Here is a 17648-nt window from a genome sequence, read left to right as displayed (position 1 = left end):
TAGATTTGTTAAAAAATGCATAAAGTATAATACAGGTTTCTAAGCCTTCTACAAAATTAAAATAAATCATACTTTTCTCTAATTGTATGGTTAAAGCAAATATAATTTCCAGTTTTTATTTCAAAATTTACTTCAGAAAATCTTGGATCACATTCTCTATACCTAATACTGGGTGGGAAAGGAAAATAAAAGGCGGCCACACTCTGGACATAAACTAACACTTTATTCAGTTATTCATTTACTCACAGTCTGTTTTATGCCAGGTTTTGTATTGGGCTTTTGGAGATGAAAGCAATGGTAATGATAGAGAGAATTTCACCCTAGAGACTCCTAAATAGTTGATACTTTCAAATCAAGTTCAAGGGCATTTGGTATAACATTTGCTGTGCTATAGGAGACAAAGACAAGCTCTAGTAATTTATGCCACAGACAGCCAACAAATGCCTAATTCCAGTTTCCTTGGTGGTAGCTCAACTCTGGAATAGATCAATTTATGTCTTTACAGCCCCATCACAAGAGATATCCATGGGGAAAACAAGAGTAATAGATCTGTATGTTTAGCCCTAAGGCAGAGAGATGATAGGAATAACTTATTTGACTAGAAATATTAAAAAAGAAAAAGAAAACAAAGAAAAGAAGTCCCCTGCTCAGTGAGCTCATTCAGAGAACAGCTCTGGGATGAACCTTCTACTGTTGGGTTTGGTGGTACCTGCTCCAAGGCCAGACAACCTGAAGAGCTCACCTTCCTCCAAGAGGCAGTCTTCATGAAGTATGTGACAACTGGAAACACAGAGAGAATAAAAGATACTGTGGGAACTTACGCCTAAGGTGCTTTCAGAATCCTAGAGACCAGGTTCCCTATTACCTGGGGCAGAGTCAAGCTTTAGTCATACTTATCACTGAGGCAGGAGCATAAATGGCATGTAAACTGGCTCACAATTTGCTTAGCTGATGATTGTTTTCTTGAACTGACACCTAAAAGCCTACTCAGTCAGTTCCAAGAACATCCTGAAGAAATTGACCTTTTCCCTGATTGGAAGATTTATAAGGCAGTTGATTTCCCTCCACCTTCTTGTATGTGTAGGTCCATGGAGGACAACAAACTGAAATGATCCTCCCTCTCTGGAATCAACATGAAGGCGATATGAAGTGCAGGCATATCCTGAGTCCTAAATGGCTTTCAACAGACACGTCCTAATGAAGCAGAGTTAAAAATCAATAATAAATTAATGTGTCTCTTAGTGGCAATCATCCATCCATTTCCTCTTAGAGCATTTTTTAATTATTATTACTAATGACAGAGTTTGGGGGTCACTGATTTCAGAAAAGAAGAAAACTTTCCTGTTCTCAAGGCAGTAATGTGTCGCTTCGGCATTCTGCATATTTGCGATTAACAAAAACCAAACCCATTGCTGTCTAGTAGATTCCAACTCATAGTAACCCTATAGGACAGAGTAGAACTTCCCCATAGAGTTTCCAGGGCTGTAAATCTTTATGGGAGCATACTGCCACATCTTTCTCCCGAAGAGTGGCTCATGGGCTTGAACACCCAGCCTTTCGGTTCGCAGCTGAGTACTTTACCCACTGCACCACCAGGGCTCCTGTATTTGCAATAACCAACATCTATTAGTTGTGTTTTTTTTTTACATGCTGGGCAATGACACTGCTTTACTAGGCTGAAAAAATACTTTCTAACTGCCTCTTTTTTTTTTTTCCTTCAGAAGTAGACTGTCATTTTGGACTGCTTTTATTTCAACATTTATAGATAGTAATGACAACAGTAATATTCCCTACACATCTTCTCTGTGTTTACAGGAAGCCTCAATAGTCCCTAAGGAGCTAGAGAGCAGAGAAAAAAATGCCTGTCTTTTTCACTCCCCGTGTTTCTGTTAACTGGGCTTATGCCCAATTTAAGCAGAGAATCGTTCAGCTGCTCGCTTGTGATCTCCACAGCTGTTAGCTAATGCTGTCTCTTAAACATCTCTAAAAACCTCTAAAATCTGCTTAGGAATTTGTCAGAGTGACACATGTTGGCAGCAACTGCATTTCCCAAGGAACCATGGAGTGCATGCATTGCCCTTTTTTTCCTCCCTTTTCTTCTTTGTTAACTATATTCACGACACATTCCAAAAGGGGTGACTTTCTGGGATTACTGCTTGTAGAATATAACTAACCAGTTGGGAAATTGCACTTAATTAAATGTATCTCAAAGCAAATGAAGAACAAGCAACATGAGTACATAATTTTTCATCATTTTTATAAGCACCGAAGATGCAATTGGGGAATAGAGGGAGAGGTCATCCCATTGGACTGAAACAGAGCTTGGAACAGAAGTGATTAGTTCCAGAACTCTCTATCTGGTCATCCTTAACAAGCTCATGCCTGCTGCTGTTCTGTCCTTTTCCTCAGCTACCCAGTCCATCTGATCTCAAATTTCCAGATTCAGATATGGAGTCGAGTGCAGAAAAGCAATTCAATAGATGGGGATATTTCAGTAGTGACTTAAGAGAAACTATGGTCTGCACCACTTTTCTGTTTACTCTTCTTACTCTAGCTTGCCACTTCCGGCTTGACGAAGGAGAAAGAAAGTACAGGCAGTGCTAGAGAGCTCATGCTTAGGACAAAAAGGAGGATGGCAACAGGAATATGAATTTTAGGATTTTATTGAACTTTACATTTTCAAAGCTTCTCTCACAATAGTACTTTTTTTTTCTTCAAGGCCACTAATAGAGTATCACTGAAGAGAAAATAATATATGGGATTTTTAGAAAAACACTTGTAAGCAGAGGGACACTCCAGAATTAATATTTTTTAAAAATAAACTATACAGTCTGCATGTACTGTTTTCTTTAGTGAATATTCTTGGCAGAGCAAAGTATTGACCCTGGTCCAATGTGAAAATTCCACAACAGAAAGAAAATCAGAATTTAATATAGACAACAAACTCTTGATTGAGTAAGCTGTTTGTTGAGAAATTTACATAACTAAAGTGCATCAGTTGTCAGCCGATTTAGTGCAACTTTCTCGCAGTCTTCCCCACCACAAGCTAAGCAACATTCAGCCCCATCTTCTCATTTACACTAACTCTCAGTTTCAATTCTGAATCAAAAAATGAACATACCAAGGGCCCCAAAGACTTTTTCGAAAATAAATCTTTACTTGAATTGACAAGATTTCTAACAGGTTAATGCAGCTCCCTTTAAGAAGAAATTCATCAAGGTACAAAAGAAAATGCAATCAAATATACACACCCAATCTCAAATGTATCATGGACAGTGAAATAAATTCAATACAATGTCTTTAAGCTGCATAAACTCTGAGAGGTTATCCACACAGACAGCAAAGCTCAAGTTCCTCTTCTTCTTTCACAGGAACAGAACATCTTATTGTCATCAGTTCCTGGGAGGCTGGTGAAGGATGACTCCATTTCTTTGCACATGCATGTTTTAAAGGAGGCTTTTTTCCCCTTATTTTTTTATTTCATTTTCCCCCAAGTTCTAGAATTCTTGAGAAGAAAACCACATATTTAAGTCACTGTGATTTGGATGTTAAATTTGTAGCAACCTCTGGGAGAGTTGTCTGAAATAATTATGTGGGGTTTACCCTGCCTGCGTATTTGTGGTTAGATTTTGCTGCATTTCCATCATTATTTGCATTTCTCAGAGTACCAAAGAACTGGCCCATTTTTACTATATGTTTCATCTGAATTTGACATTTATCCATTGGCCAATAAGAAGAAAATAATAATTTTACTGGTATGAGCCAGAAGTAACAGGCAAAACCATGAGAAGATGTAGCTCAAATATAATTTTGCTTATTCAAGTTTCTGTGATTAAAAAATAGTTGACAACACACTTTTATCCCATGACTTGCATGACATATCTATGTCCTCAAAAGGGAACTTGGATCGTTTCCCCTAATTTAGATCCCAATGAGCTATTGCTCTTTAATATTAACAGTTGTTGCTAGTCTGCCTCTTGTAGCACAAGAAACTTAAGCTCCAAATCTCAAAGTCTAAAGATGATAGTCATTTATCTAATGAGCCCCAGGAGGACCTAGAGTAGTTCAGCCCATTAGCAAGCTGACTCTCAAGCAGGGGCTGCTGAAAGTTGACCTGAAACTGCCAAAATTCTCCTTCGTGGGATTTTGTTAGGAGTCATAAAACTCACTTCCTCTATGGCAAATCCAACAGGTTTGTTAATTGGGTCTCTGCTCCTTGCCATAAGCTTTACCTCACCAGAACATCTCCTTGGGCTTCATCCCATTGCTAATGATCATTTTCTACTTTCCAGTCACTAATTTTTAAGAAGCACCAGTGTGATATAATGAGAAAATGTCCGGAAAGAAGTGTCATGAGATAAAATTCTATTCCCATTTCCACCAGAAACTACCCAGGTAATGTTGGGGGAGTCATTTGACCTCTGAACTTCAGTTTCTTCATCTTCACAATGGAGGCCATGATGAATGTACTAGTTGATACTCAAGATTCCCCTGACTTGGAGACAGGACCAAGATGGTAGAGTAGTCAGACACTTCCTGTGGTCCCCTCTTACAACAAAGACTCAAAAAAGAAGTGAATTGATTATATATGACAATCTAGGAGCCCTGAACATCAAAGACAAAGTTGAGGAATTAGACTGAGCAGAAGGGGGAGGGAGAGACAGTTCAGAAGCAGAGAGAAGTTGCCAGACCTGACCTGGCCAGAACCGGCACCCTGCAGGCTGAATCAGCCGGCCAGAGTGGTGAGGAGAGCAGTGGCACTTGGGATACATTTTCCACACTGAGAGAGACTGAGCAGAGGAGAGTCAGCACAAACCTCCAGAATCAGTGAGAAATGATGCTTAATCAGTGAAAGATAAGTACAAGCATCTAACTTACTGCATGGATCAAAAAAAAAAAAAAAAAACTTTTGGGAAATACCTCTCTCCCATTTACCAGCCCCCTCCTCTCCCTGCTCTGCTCCAGGTCTCAGTCTTCTACAGCCATTGTTGTGCTTCCTCGGCTGGAAATAGGACCCATCGAGTGCCCTGAGCCATTCTATTGGATTCAGAGAGGGAACAAATTAACAAACAGGGAAAAAATAATCTGTCAGCTCCCATAAGCCGAGAACTCAGGGTAGGCACAGCCCCTTTGCCTACACACTGGCATAAGGGTTCCATGGACTTTGAATGCCTTCCACCCCTATGAAAGACCCGTGTGGGCCCATTTCAACAGCATAGGCCCTCAATAGCACAGTATAACAGGGTATATACCTGAAGCCTATTTTCATCTGTATCTGCTACAAGGGGGAGTGGCAGATTCATGACATTTGACACCACCCTGCCCATTAAGAAGGGTCCTCACCCACATCAGGGGCCTGAGGACTGGTGGCTCCACCCACTCCACCAAGCCACCTGCAACAGGGGTCCAAGATTAAGTGGGTGACTCCCAGTCCTTACAGCCAATAGCATTGGGTGCCCATAGTCCGGCCACAAAACCCGCCTACCTATATGCTCTAAGGAACAGAAACATGCCTTCCACCAAGATACTTGGGGCAGTAGTCAGCCCCCTGACTTGATCAGTGCATAACTCCCTACTGCAGCCGGACACTTGTGCCTACTCTAATCATCCTTGCCCATCTAGGACTGTAGGTGAGAGCCTGAACCACAAACTCAGTGACCAAAGATGGACACCTGAGCTGAATCCACACAAAAAAGTAAATAGACTCCTGGGCTCACATACCTAGTAACAGCTCTAGCCACCTGGAGACAACACGTGAGAGTTTCAAAGATGTCAATAATCAAACTAGCTCACATGACCAGCGTATTTAGGCATATCAAAACAAAACAAAACAAGAACCTAGAACACAGTAAAAAAAAATAAAATAAATAAATATAATAACTTATTGATGGCTCGGAGACAACAGTCAATATCAAATCACATAAAGAGGCAGACCATGATGGCTTCAGCAAGCCACCAAAACTAAGAATCAAGAAATCTTCCAGAGGAAGATAATTTCTTGGAATTACCAGAGGTAGAATTCAAAAGACTACTATACAGAACTCTTCAAGAGATCATGAAGGAGATCAAAATGCAGAACAAGCCACGGAACACACAGACAAAGCAATAGAGGAACTTAAGAAGGTTATACAAGAGCATAATGACAAATTTAGTAGGCTGCAAGAATCCATAGAAAGACAGCAAACAGAAATCCAAAACATTAACAATAAAATTTCAGAATTAGACAACTCACTAGAAAGTCATAGGAGTAGAATTGAGGCAATGGAAGTCCAAATTAGTGAGATTGAAAATAAAGGACTTGACATCAACTTATTTGAGGAAAAATCAGATAAAAGAATTAAAAAGAATGAAGAAACTCTAAGAGTCATGTGGGACTCTATCAAGAGAAATAACCTACGAGTGATTGGAGTACAAGAACAGGGGGGTTAACAGAAAATACAGAGAGAATTGCTGAAGATTTGTTGACAGAAAACTTTGCTGATATCATGAAAGATAAGAAGATAACTATCCGAGAAGCTCATCGAACCCTACACAAGGTAGATCCCAAAATAAAGATACCAAGACATATTACAATCAAACTTGCCAAAGCCAAAGATAAACAGAGAATTTTAAGAGCAGCTAGGGATAAACGAAAAGTCACCTACAAAGGAGAATCAATAAGACTAAGCTCAGACTACTCAGCAGAAACCATGAAGGCAAGAAGGCAATGGGATAACATATATAAAGCCTTGAAGGAAAATAACTGCCAGCCAAGAATTATATATCCAGCAAAACTGTCTCTCAAATATGATGGTGAAATTAGGGCATTTCTAGATAAGCAGAAGTTTAGGGAATTTGTAAAAACCAAACCAAAATTACAAGAAATACTAAATGGAGTCCTCTGGTTAGAAAATCAATAACATCAGATAACAATCTGAGACTAGAACACAGGATGGAGCAACCAGATGTCAACCCAGACAGGTAAGTCACAAAAATAAAGCAAAGCTGAAACACTGAAAATAGGGAAACAGAGATGTCAATATGTAAAAGATGACAACACTAAAACAAAAAAGAGGGACTAACAAATGTAGTCATAGATCTTTCATATGGAGAGGAAGTCAAGGCAATATAAAGAAATAAAAGACAAGAGACACACCATAGACTTAAAGACACAAACAAACTAAAACTCAAGGGATAGAAAAAATACATATATCAAGCAAACAACACTGAAAAAAGAGCAGGAGTGGCAATATTAATCTCTGACAAAATAGACTATAAAGTAAAATCCACCACAAAGAGTAAGGAAGGACACTATATAATGATTAAAGTGTCAATACACCAGGAGGACATAACTATAATAAATATTTATGAACCCAACAATAGGGCTCCAAAATACATAAAACAAACTCTAACAGCACTGAAAAGAGAAATAGAAAGCTCCACAATAATAGTAGGAGACTTCAACACACCACTTTTCATGAAGGACAGAACATCCAGAGAGAAGTTCAAAAAAGACATGGAAGATCTAAAGTCACAATCAAGCAACTTGTATCTCATAGACATATACAGAGCACTCCGCCCAACAGCAGCCAAGTATACTTTCTCTTCCAACACACATGAAACATTCACCAGAATAGATCACATATTAGGCCATAAAGCAAACCTTAACAGAATCCAAAATACAGAAATATTACAAAGTATCTTTTCTGACCATAAAGCCATAAAAGTAGAAAGCAATAACAGAAAAACCAAGGGAAAAAAAAAAGCAAACACTTGGAAACTAAACAACACTTTGCTCAAAAACTATGGGTTATAGAAGAAATTAAGAAGGGAATAAAGAAATTCACAGAATCAAATGGGAATGAAAACACACCCTACCAGAACCTTTGAGACAGAGTAAAAGCAGTGCTCAGAGGTCAATTTATAGCAAAAAACGCACACATCCAAAAAGAAGAAAGGGTCAAAATCAAAATGTTAACCCTACAACTGGAGCAAGTAGAAAGACAGCAGCAAAAGAAGCCCTCAGGCACCAGAAGAAAGGAAATAATAACAATTAGAGCAGAATTAAATGAAATAGAGAATAGAAAAACAATTGAAAGAGTTAACAAGACCAAAAGCTGGTTCTTTGAAAAGATGAACAAAATTGATAAACCATTGTCCAAACTGACAAAGAAAAACTTGAGAGGAAACAAATAACCCATATAAGAAATGAGATACAGACCCAACTGACATGAAAAGAATCATACCAGATTACTATGAAAAACTGTACTCCAACAAATTTGCAAACCTACAGGAAAAGGACAAATTTCTAGAAACATACTACCTACCCAAACTAACATAAACAGAGGTAGAACAACTAAATAAACTTATAACGAAAGAAGAGATTGAAAAGGTAATTTAAAAACTCCCTACAAAAAAAAAGCCCTGGCCCTGAAGATTTCACTGGAGAATTCTATCAAACTTTCAGAGATGAGTTAACACCACTGCTACTAAAGGTATTTCAGAGCATACAAAAGGATGAAATACTACCAAACTCATTCTATGAAGCCAGCATAACCCTGATACCAAAACCAGGTAAAGACACCACAAAAAAAGAAAATTATAGACCAATATCCCTCATGAATATAGACCCAAAAATCCTCAACAAAATTCTAGCCAATAGAATTCAATAACCTGTCAAAAAAATTATTCACCATGTCCAAGTGGGATTCATACCAGGTATGCAAGGATGGTTCAACATTAGAAGAATAATCAGTGTAATCCATCACATAAATAAAATAAAAGACAAGAGCCACATGATCTTATCAAATGATGCAGAAAAGACGTTTGACAAAGTCCAAAACCCATTCATGATGAAAACTCTCAGCAAAATAGGAATAGAAGGGAAATTCCTCAATATAATTAAGGGTATTTATACAAAGCCAACAGTCAACATCATCCTAAATGGAGAGAGTCTGAAAGCATTCTCCTTGAGAATGGGAACTAGACAAGGATGCCCTTTATCACCAGTCTTATTCAACATTGTGCTGGAGGTCCTAGCCAGAGCAATTAGGCTAGAAAAAGAAATAAAGGGCATTCAAATTAGTAAGGAAGAAGTAAAAGTATCCCTATTTGCGAATGATATGATCTTATACACAGAAAACCCCAAAAAATCCACAAGAAAACTTCTGGAACTAATAGAAGATTTCAGCAAAGTATCAGGATACAAGAGAAATGTACAAAAATCATTTGGATTCCTCTACACCAACAAACAGAACTTCAAAGAAGAAATCACCAAATCAATACCATTTACAATAGCCTTCAAGAAGATACAATACTTAGCAATACATCTAACCAGAGTTGTAAAAGTCCTATACAAAGAAAACTATAAGACACTACTGCAAGAAACCAGAAGAGACCTACATAAAGTGGAAAAAACGTACCTTGCTCATGGATAGGAAGACTCAGCATTGTGAAAATGTCAATTCTCCCCAAAGCGATCTACAGATACAACGCAATCCCAATCCAAATTCCAGTGGCATTTTTAAGGAGATGGAGAAAGAAATCACCAACTTCATATGGAAAAGGAAGAGGCCCCGGATAAGTAAAGCATTACTCAAGAAGAAGAACAAAGTGGGAGGCCTCACACTACCTGATTTTAGAACCTATTTTGTAGTCAAAACAGCCTGGTACTGGTACAACAACAGATACACAGACCAATGGAACAGAATTGAGAATCCAGACATAAACTCATCCACGTATGAGAAGCTGATATTTGACAAAGGCCCAAAGTCTGTTAATTGGGGAAAAGACAGTCTCTTTAACAAATGGCACTGGCATAACTGGATATCCATCTGCCAAAAAATGAAATAAGACCCATACCTCACACCATGCACAAAAACAAACTCAAAATGGCTTAAAGACCTAAATACAAAATCTAAAACAACAAAGATCATGGAAGAAAAATAGGGACAATGCTAGGAGCCCTAATACATGGCATAAACAGATTACAAAGCATTACTAACAATGCACAAACACTAGAAGAGAAACTAGATAACTGGGAGCTCCTAAAAATCAAACACTTATGTTCATCAAAAGACTTCACGAAATGAGTAAAAAGACAACCTACAGACTGGGAAAAAAACAATTTGGCCACTACAAATCCTATCATGGTCAAATCTCTAAAATCTACAAGATACTGCAAAACTTCAACCACAAAAGACAAATAACCCAATTAAAAATGGGCAAAGGATATGAACAGGCACTTCACCAAAGAAGACATTCAAGAGGCTAACAGACACATGGGGAAATGCTCACAATCATTAGCCATTAGAGAAAAGCAAATCAAAATTACAATGAGATACCATCTCACCCCAACAAGGCTAGCATTAATCCAAAAGACACAAAATAATAAATGTTGGAGAGGTTGTGGAAAGACTGGAACACTTATATACTGCTGGTGGGAACGTAAAATTGTACAACCACTTTGGAAATCGATTTGGCTCTTCCTTAAAAAGCTAGAAATAGAAGTACCATAAGATCCGGCAATCCTGCTCCTGGGTATATATCCTAGAGAAATAAGAGCCATTACACGAATAGACATATGCACACCCATGTTCATTGCAGCACTGTTCACAATAGCAGAAAATGGAAACAAACTAGGTGCCAATCAACAGATGAATGAATAAACAAATTATGCTATATTCACACAATGGAATACAAAGCAAAGATAAATGATGAATCTGTGAAACATCTCATAACATGTATGAATCTAGAAGGCATTATGCTGAGTGAAATTAGTCAGTCACAAAAGGACAAATATTGTATGAGACCACTATTATAAGAACTCAAGGGAATGTTTAAACACAGAAGAAAACATTCTTTGATGGTTACCTGGGTGGGGAGGGAGGGAGAGTGGAATTTACTAACTAGATAGTAGACAAGAATTATCTTAGGTGAAGGGAAGGATATCACACACTACAGAGAAATCAGCATCACTGGACTAAACCAAAAGCTAAGAAGTTTCCTGAACACAAACAAACACTTGGAGGGACAGTAGCAAGGGCAGGTGTCTGGGGACTATGGTTTCAGGGGACGTCTAGGTTAATTGGCATAATAAAGTTTATTAAGAAAGTGTTCTGCATCCCATTTTGGTGACTGGTGTCTGGGGTCTTAAAACCTAGCGAGCGGCCATCTAAGATACGTCAGTTGGTCCCAATCTATCTGGCCAAATGAGAATGAAGAACACCAAAGATGCATGGAAAATATTAGCACAAGAGACAAAAGGGGCCACATAAACCAGAGACTCCATCAACCTGAGACCAGAAGAACTAGATGGCACCCAGCTACCACCAATAACAGCCCTGACAGGGAATACAACAGAGAGTCCCTGCAGGAGAAAAGTGGGGTGCAGAACTCGAATTCTAGTAAAAAGACCAGACTTAATGGTCTGACTGAGACTGGAGGAACCCCAGAAGATAGGGCCCCCAGACTCTCTGTTAATCCAGAATTAAAACCATTCCCGAGGCCAACTCTTCAGACAAAGAATAGACTGGACTACAAGACATAAAATGATACTTGTGAAGAGTGTGCTTCTTAGTTCTAGAAGATACACGAGACTAAATGGGCAGCTCCTGTCTGGGGGCAAGATGAGAAGGCAGAAAGGGATAGGAGCTGGTTAAATGGACACAGGAAACCCAGGGTGGAAAGGAAGAACATGCAGTCACATTATAGGGATAACAGCTAGGGTCGCATAATAATGTGTGTATAAATTTTTGTATGAGAAACTAACTTGAGGTGTAAACTTTCACCTAAAGCACAATTAAAAAAAAAAAAATTCCCCTGGCTTTGAAATCCCGGTGGGCTCAGGTATAAAAAAAGACTTTGTGTCTATTATTTTACTATAACTTTTGCTGGAACTAGACATTTTTGCATAACTTATTGAAAAAATAATTCGATAGTCAGGTACCAAACCCTGGGGATAACTCTTAAAAATTGGAGAAAATCAAAAAAGATGCAAAAACCTCCCTGATTTTCATAGCGCACTAGGAGACTTAAGCCTAATATAATTCTGTAAGTGTCCAAAAAGTAATTTAACTTTTAAAAAATTTTTCTCCTTGTAAGTATCTGGGTTTACTAGTTATTAATAATTTGTGTAATTTCATTTTGTTTATTTTGCAAAAACTCAGCTACCGGAAGTACCACCTTTATTTCCTAAAGTTGTAAATTAAGGGCACTTACCAGAATTATGATTTTGGAAAAATCATTTAAACCACTGGGCTCCAGTTGTCCAATCTGCAGAGTGGACACGTGAAGAGACTAAAAGTTCTTAATGGTTTACTCTAAATTTTATGAATTTTAAGTTTTATTTATTTCTCATTTGACATGATTTTTTTTCCTTTTGAGTCTATCCAGGAATGGAATCCACTGCCAAAGGTGTTGAATTTTCACTTAAATAAAGTCTGTGCATAATTCTCCTCATACCTAGCTTCTAAGAAACTTGAGATGACAGGGAATAATAATTACATTTTTTGTGTTTTTGTCAATTACAAATAATCAAAACTGCAAAATAACTGTTATTGTATATCTGTTCAAGTGATACATTTGTTCAGGTGCAAGCTATTTAGGAACATTCTTACTTAGGCTGAATCTGAGGTAAAAATTTATTTTGTCTATCACTCATTTGTAAGATGTCTTTTAAAAAATACATAGTGATATGGATACATTTAGTTTAAAATTAATCTATTTTCAAAACCATTAGAAACTGTACGTCCAAGGTATACTTCTTGAATCTTAGGTTTGAATATAAATTTTGATTTGGTTGAAGACATACAAAGTGTAATTAAAGATAAAATAAGTTAATAAGATCAGAGCATTATAACAAAAACTATTATTGCATTTTTCCCCTCTTATCAAATATGACAAAAAAAATAAAGAAGTTGACATAGAGAAATAGTTTTTAGGGATTTGACAGTGCTGGTTGGTCATGGTCAGACATTTTGGGGACTCTGCCATCCAGCTTTCTAGGGATCTTGCTTCTTGTTCACTACACATGCAAGACTGCCCTCTTACTAGCAATGGGATATTTCACCTAGGGATTTCAGAACTAAAGGTAAGAAAAATAGTTAATTATAATCCAGTCCTCACATATAACACATGCAGTGTTAATGAATTTTAATGCACATCAGCTAATAACTAATTGGATTTTTGCCAGACTATAGATGGAGGATGGAGCCCTGGAGTGGTTAAGCACTCTGGCTGCTAACCAAAAGATAGGCAGTTCAAACCCACCAGCCACTCCATGGGAGAAAGATGTGTCAGTCTGCTTCTGTAAAGATTTACAGCCTTGGAGACCCTATAGGGCAGTTCTAGTCTGTCCTATAGAGTCGCTATGTGTCAGAATCAACTCAATAGCATTTTGTTTGTTTGTTTGATTTTGTTTTTTATAGATGGAGGTGTTCGTTGGTTAGAAGAAAAGAGGCCTTGTTTTAATAGAAATTCAAGTCATTCTACTATGGTTTTGTGCCTCTGGTTCTCCTTGTTTTTAAGTCAAAATCAGAAATAAAAAAAATCCAAGGCTTCTAAAGTGGTACAGATGCAAATATTTAGGAGTATAAGAATTGTCTCTTCACATAAGGTAAATATAAAACTCTTTACAACCTATGCTTACAAAGAACAATGCTGTTTCAAAGCATTTTTATATGATGTGTAGGCAAGTAAGATATTACATTTCTAATTTCTAAAATAAGTAAAGAGGAAGAAGAAAAGTAAATAAAGAAAAAAGAAGGGTAGAAAAGGTAGAACAGCTCAGAGGGGTTAGAAGTCTTGGCCTCATTTCTTGACCAGTAAATGAGAAACAGACACAAGACTTTGAGCCTTGTCAATCCAGCTTCAGGTCCCTGTCACTGAAACATAAAACACTATCCAACTTCAATACACTGAAAAAGAAGGGAGAAGACATACTATCAAACTATAGTAATCAAGTCTGTGCGATATCAGGAGTCGCTGGGTGGTGCAAATTGTTAACACTCTTGGCTCCTAACTGAAAGGTTGGAGATCTGAGTCCACCCAGAGGTACTTTAGAAGAAAAGCCTGGCAATCTACTTCTGAAAAATCAGCCTCCAACCCTGTGGAGAAAAGTTCTACATATGGGGTCACCATTGACTGCAATCGACTCAACAACAGCTGTGTTTTTTCTGTGTGGTATTGGCTGAAGGATCCAAAAAAAACCAAACCAAACACTTTGCTGTCAAGTCAATTCCGACTCATAGTGACCCTATAGACACACATATTAATACAAAGAATATGGAGTCGCACAAAAAGCACACACATATGTGGCCAACCTATTTTCTACAAAGGTATCAACACAATCCAACAGGAGAAAAGATAGATTGTTAGTCAGTGGTGCTAAAAACTACATAAATATTTGGGGGTGGGGGGAATAGCACATTAACCCCTACATTTAGCATACACAAAAAAATAATATGAGAATGATCATAGACTAAACATAAAATCTAAAACCATAAAACTTCTGCAAGAAAAACATAAGGGACATTTTCTTATTGTTAATGGAGTAAGCAATGATTTCTTAGAGAGGACACAAAAAGCAAGAATCATAAAAATAAATGATAAATTGGATTTCATTTAAATTGAAATATTCTCACCAAAAGGCACAATCTAAAAATTGATAAGCTGGACTTTAAGTTAAAAATGTCTCATCCAAAGACAACTTAAAAATGAATAGGTAAGTCATATCAAGGGAGAAAATATTTGCAATACATCTAAATGACAAATTATATCCAAAGTATGTCTCAGTTTGGTTTCCCTAGAGAAGAAAACTGGTGAGACAACATCTATCTATCTACCTACCTACCCATCTATCTATCTCTCTATCTGTCTGTCTGTCTATCTATCTAGCTATCTACCTATCTACTAACACAGAGAGAGAGTGAGTGAGTGAGAGACAGAGACAGATTTACTTTAAGGGATTGGCTCATGAAACTGTAGGGCTGGCAGGTCCGAAATCTTTAGCTCATATGGCAGGCCAGAGACTTCTGCAGGCTACTTCCTAAGATCCACAGAAAAGGCAACAAGAAGAAGGCAGGGTCAAAAGAGAGAGAGAGAGCTCTGCCAGAATATCCATTTATATTTTGGAGGCAGACCACACCCCCAAGGAAATTCCCCTTTCGACTGATTGGTTGATCACATCATATCACAAAATGGAAGATGATTACATTACACTACGTTACATTACATTACATTACATACATTACATTATGTTACATTACGGAACAGCAACCAATACAGTGTCTGGCCTAACTACTGAGAATCACAGCCTACCCAATTTGACATGAAGTTAACCATCACAAAAAGTGTACAAATAACTCCTACAAATCAATAATAAATGGACAAACAACTCAATCAAACAATGTGTAAAAACTTTTAACATACAATTCTTTCACTACAGATACACAATATCCAAATGACCAATATGAAATGGCCACTAAAAAGATCATCAATACCATTAGTTATCAGAAAAATGAAACTTAAAACCACAACAAGATACCACTTTATCTCCACTGCAATATACATACAGTCATGTAACCGAACACCTCATAACCTCTGATCCAGAAACATCCCACAGCATATATACGTCCATGGTCCCCTCCCCCACTCCTGGTGCTCACCTACCTCTCCTGGTGCTCAACAGCTGAAGCCCCCATGGCAGGTATGTGAAGCTCATGGCCACTATGTTACAGAACTGTTCCCTTCCATCAAACTTCACAAGGTAAACCTGAACATCATCTAACTCCCATGACCTGGATCAAAATCATTCCTGTGGGAACAAGTCACAGGATGAAGAAGCTTCTCCAGGAGAAGTTCTCCAACATGAGCCATCTGTAGGACATCAGCAAGCTGCTGGCCATGAGTGCAGGCTGTCAGAGAGCTACACGAAGCCTCACTGCGAGCACAACATTACAGAGCTGCCCCAGGCCATCGTGGCGGTGGCAACAGGCAGGCCCAGCAGAGCATCACTGGGCTCCCTGAGATCAGTCCTGAATGAAGGTGTCAAGGAGGGGAACATGCTGTTCCACAGTTCCATGCACAAGATGGAGAAGGAGCTGCAGGTCATTCTGGCGGCCAAGGAGGAGAGACTGAGGCTAAAGACCCAGAGGCAAGACCAGCAGGCTCACAATGTGCAGAGCAACCAAGAGCAGCAAGAGCCCTGCAAGAAGAGCCTGGCAGGCATGAAGAGCACACGGGCAGAGGCCGATGGGGACAGTGATGCCAAGGACCCAGGGGCCCAGTGGAGGCTGTGAGGGGGCCAGCTGACCAGAGGATGAGGAAGATGAAGCTGAGTATTTCCACCAGGTGGTGGGCAGGTGAGGAGCCTGATGAGGACGTGTTTCCTGGGCTGGCCAAATGGAGACAGCCTGCTGGGCGTCCACGCAAGCAGCAGCATGTAAAGGATTAGAGGCCAGACAGGCGGTGACCAGAGGTTTCCAAAGCCCAAAGTCAGGTCCTGTGGAGCCCAGGCCAAGATGGGGCCCAGAGAGGCTTCCCAGGGCCATGTGTGAGGCCAGGCACGGATGTCTAAGAGAGCAGCCCCAGCCTGAGCCCCAGCAAGGCCGACAGAATGCCCCAGATCGGGGCCGAGAGACACTGCCCTAGGGCTCCGGCCGGGTTCCAGGTACAGTCTTTGGTTTCCTTTTATAAAGGAGTTGTTTCCCTAACTCAATCCTCACCCCCACAATAAATGGTTGACATGTCCAAAAAGAGAGAGAAAAAAAAAAAATTCCTCTCCCTTCCTTTCTTAGGGGGATGCCCACAGCCTGACTGGGCAGTGAGCCCACCCCATAGCCTCCACCCTCAGGAATAGGCGCCTCTACCTCTGGGAGGAGTGGGCACCTTATCTTGCTCCCCAGTGCCCAAGGTTAGCAGGGGGCTGGGCCGGGGCCCGACTCTGGGTGGTGGAGACTGCTTCCCTGCTGCCCAGACTGTGCTGGAGCCTCCACGGCCTAACCTTCAAAAGACCGTGGGCCACACGCTGGAGGGACCCACCAGCCTCACCTGAAGCATCTGTAGGGTAGGCAGCACAGCAGCCCCAGCCTGTGAGCCATGCCTCCACCCCACCAGGTGTTCGCACAACCTCCAAACGCATCTGTGAACCATTAAACAAGGCATGCATGTACTGAAAACACTGACGAATTTTCTCTTTCACTTCAGAGATATAGAGAGCTGTAAAGAACATTGAAGAGCCCCGGTGGTGCAGTGGTTAAGCATCTGGCTACTAACCAAAAGGTCGGTGGTTGGAACCTACCAGCAGCTCCATGGGAGAAAGATGTGGCAGTCTACCTCCACAAAGATTACAGCCTTGAAAACCCTACTGGAAAGTTCTACTCTGTCCTGTGGGGTTGCTATGTGTCAGAATTGACTCAGTGGCAATGGCTTTTTTGTTTGTTTTGTTTTTAAAGAGCATTGATCTCACCCTTACAATTTAAAAAAAAAAAAAAAAGTTTGTCAAAATACAAATTAATGACTTTTCTTGAATTCATTAGAAAACTTCAGGGCAGAAATTTTATGGATAAAAAGAACCAAGCATTTGCTTACCTGGATCAAATGTCACCAGATGCCATATAAGCTGGTAAGAAGATTCAGCTAAAACATTTTAAATAACTGTTAAAGGCTAA

The 17648-nt window shown here is 39.3% G+C and overlaps 1 pseudogene; it reads left to right on the top strand.

The window, feature by feature from the left end:
• Positions 1-15614: 15614 nt before the first annotated feature.
• Positions 15615-16535, top strand: LOC101357575 (suppressor of SWI4 1 homolog pseudogene; annotated as a pseudogene).
• The last annotated feature ends 1113 nt before the right edge of the window (positions 16536-17648 follow it).

The sequence above is a fragment of the Trichechus manatus genome, unplaced genomic scaffold, assembly GCF_000243295.1.
Source record: "Trichechus manatus latirostris isolate Lorelei unplaced genomic scaffold, TriManLat1.0 scaffold00105, whole genome shotgun sequence".
NCBI lineage: Eukaryota > Metazoa > Chordata > Mammalia > Sirenia > Trichechidae > Trichechus > Trichechus manatus.
The sequence above is the reverse complement of the archived record's forward strand: the minus strand, read 5'-3'. Positions and strand labels throughout refer to the sequence as shown.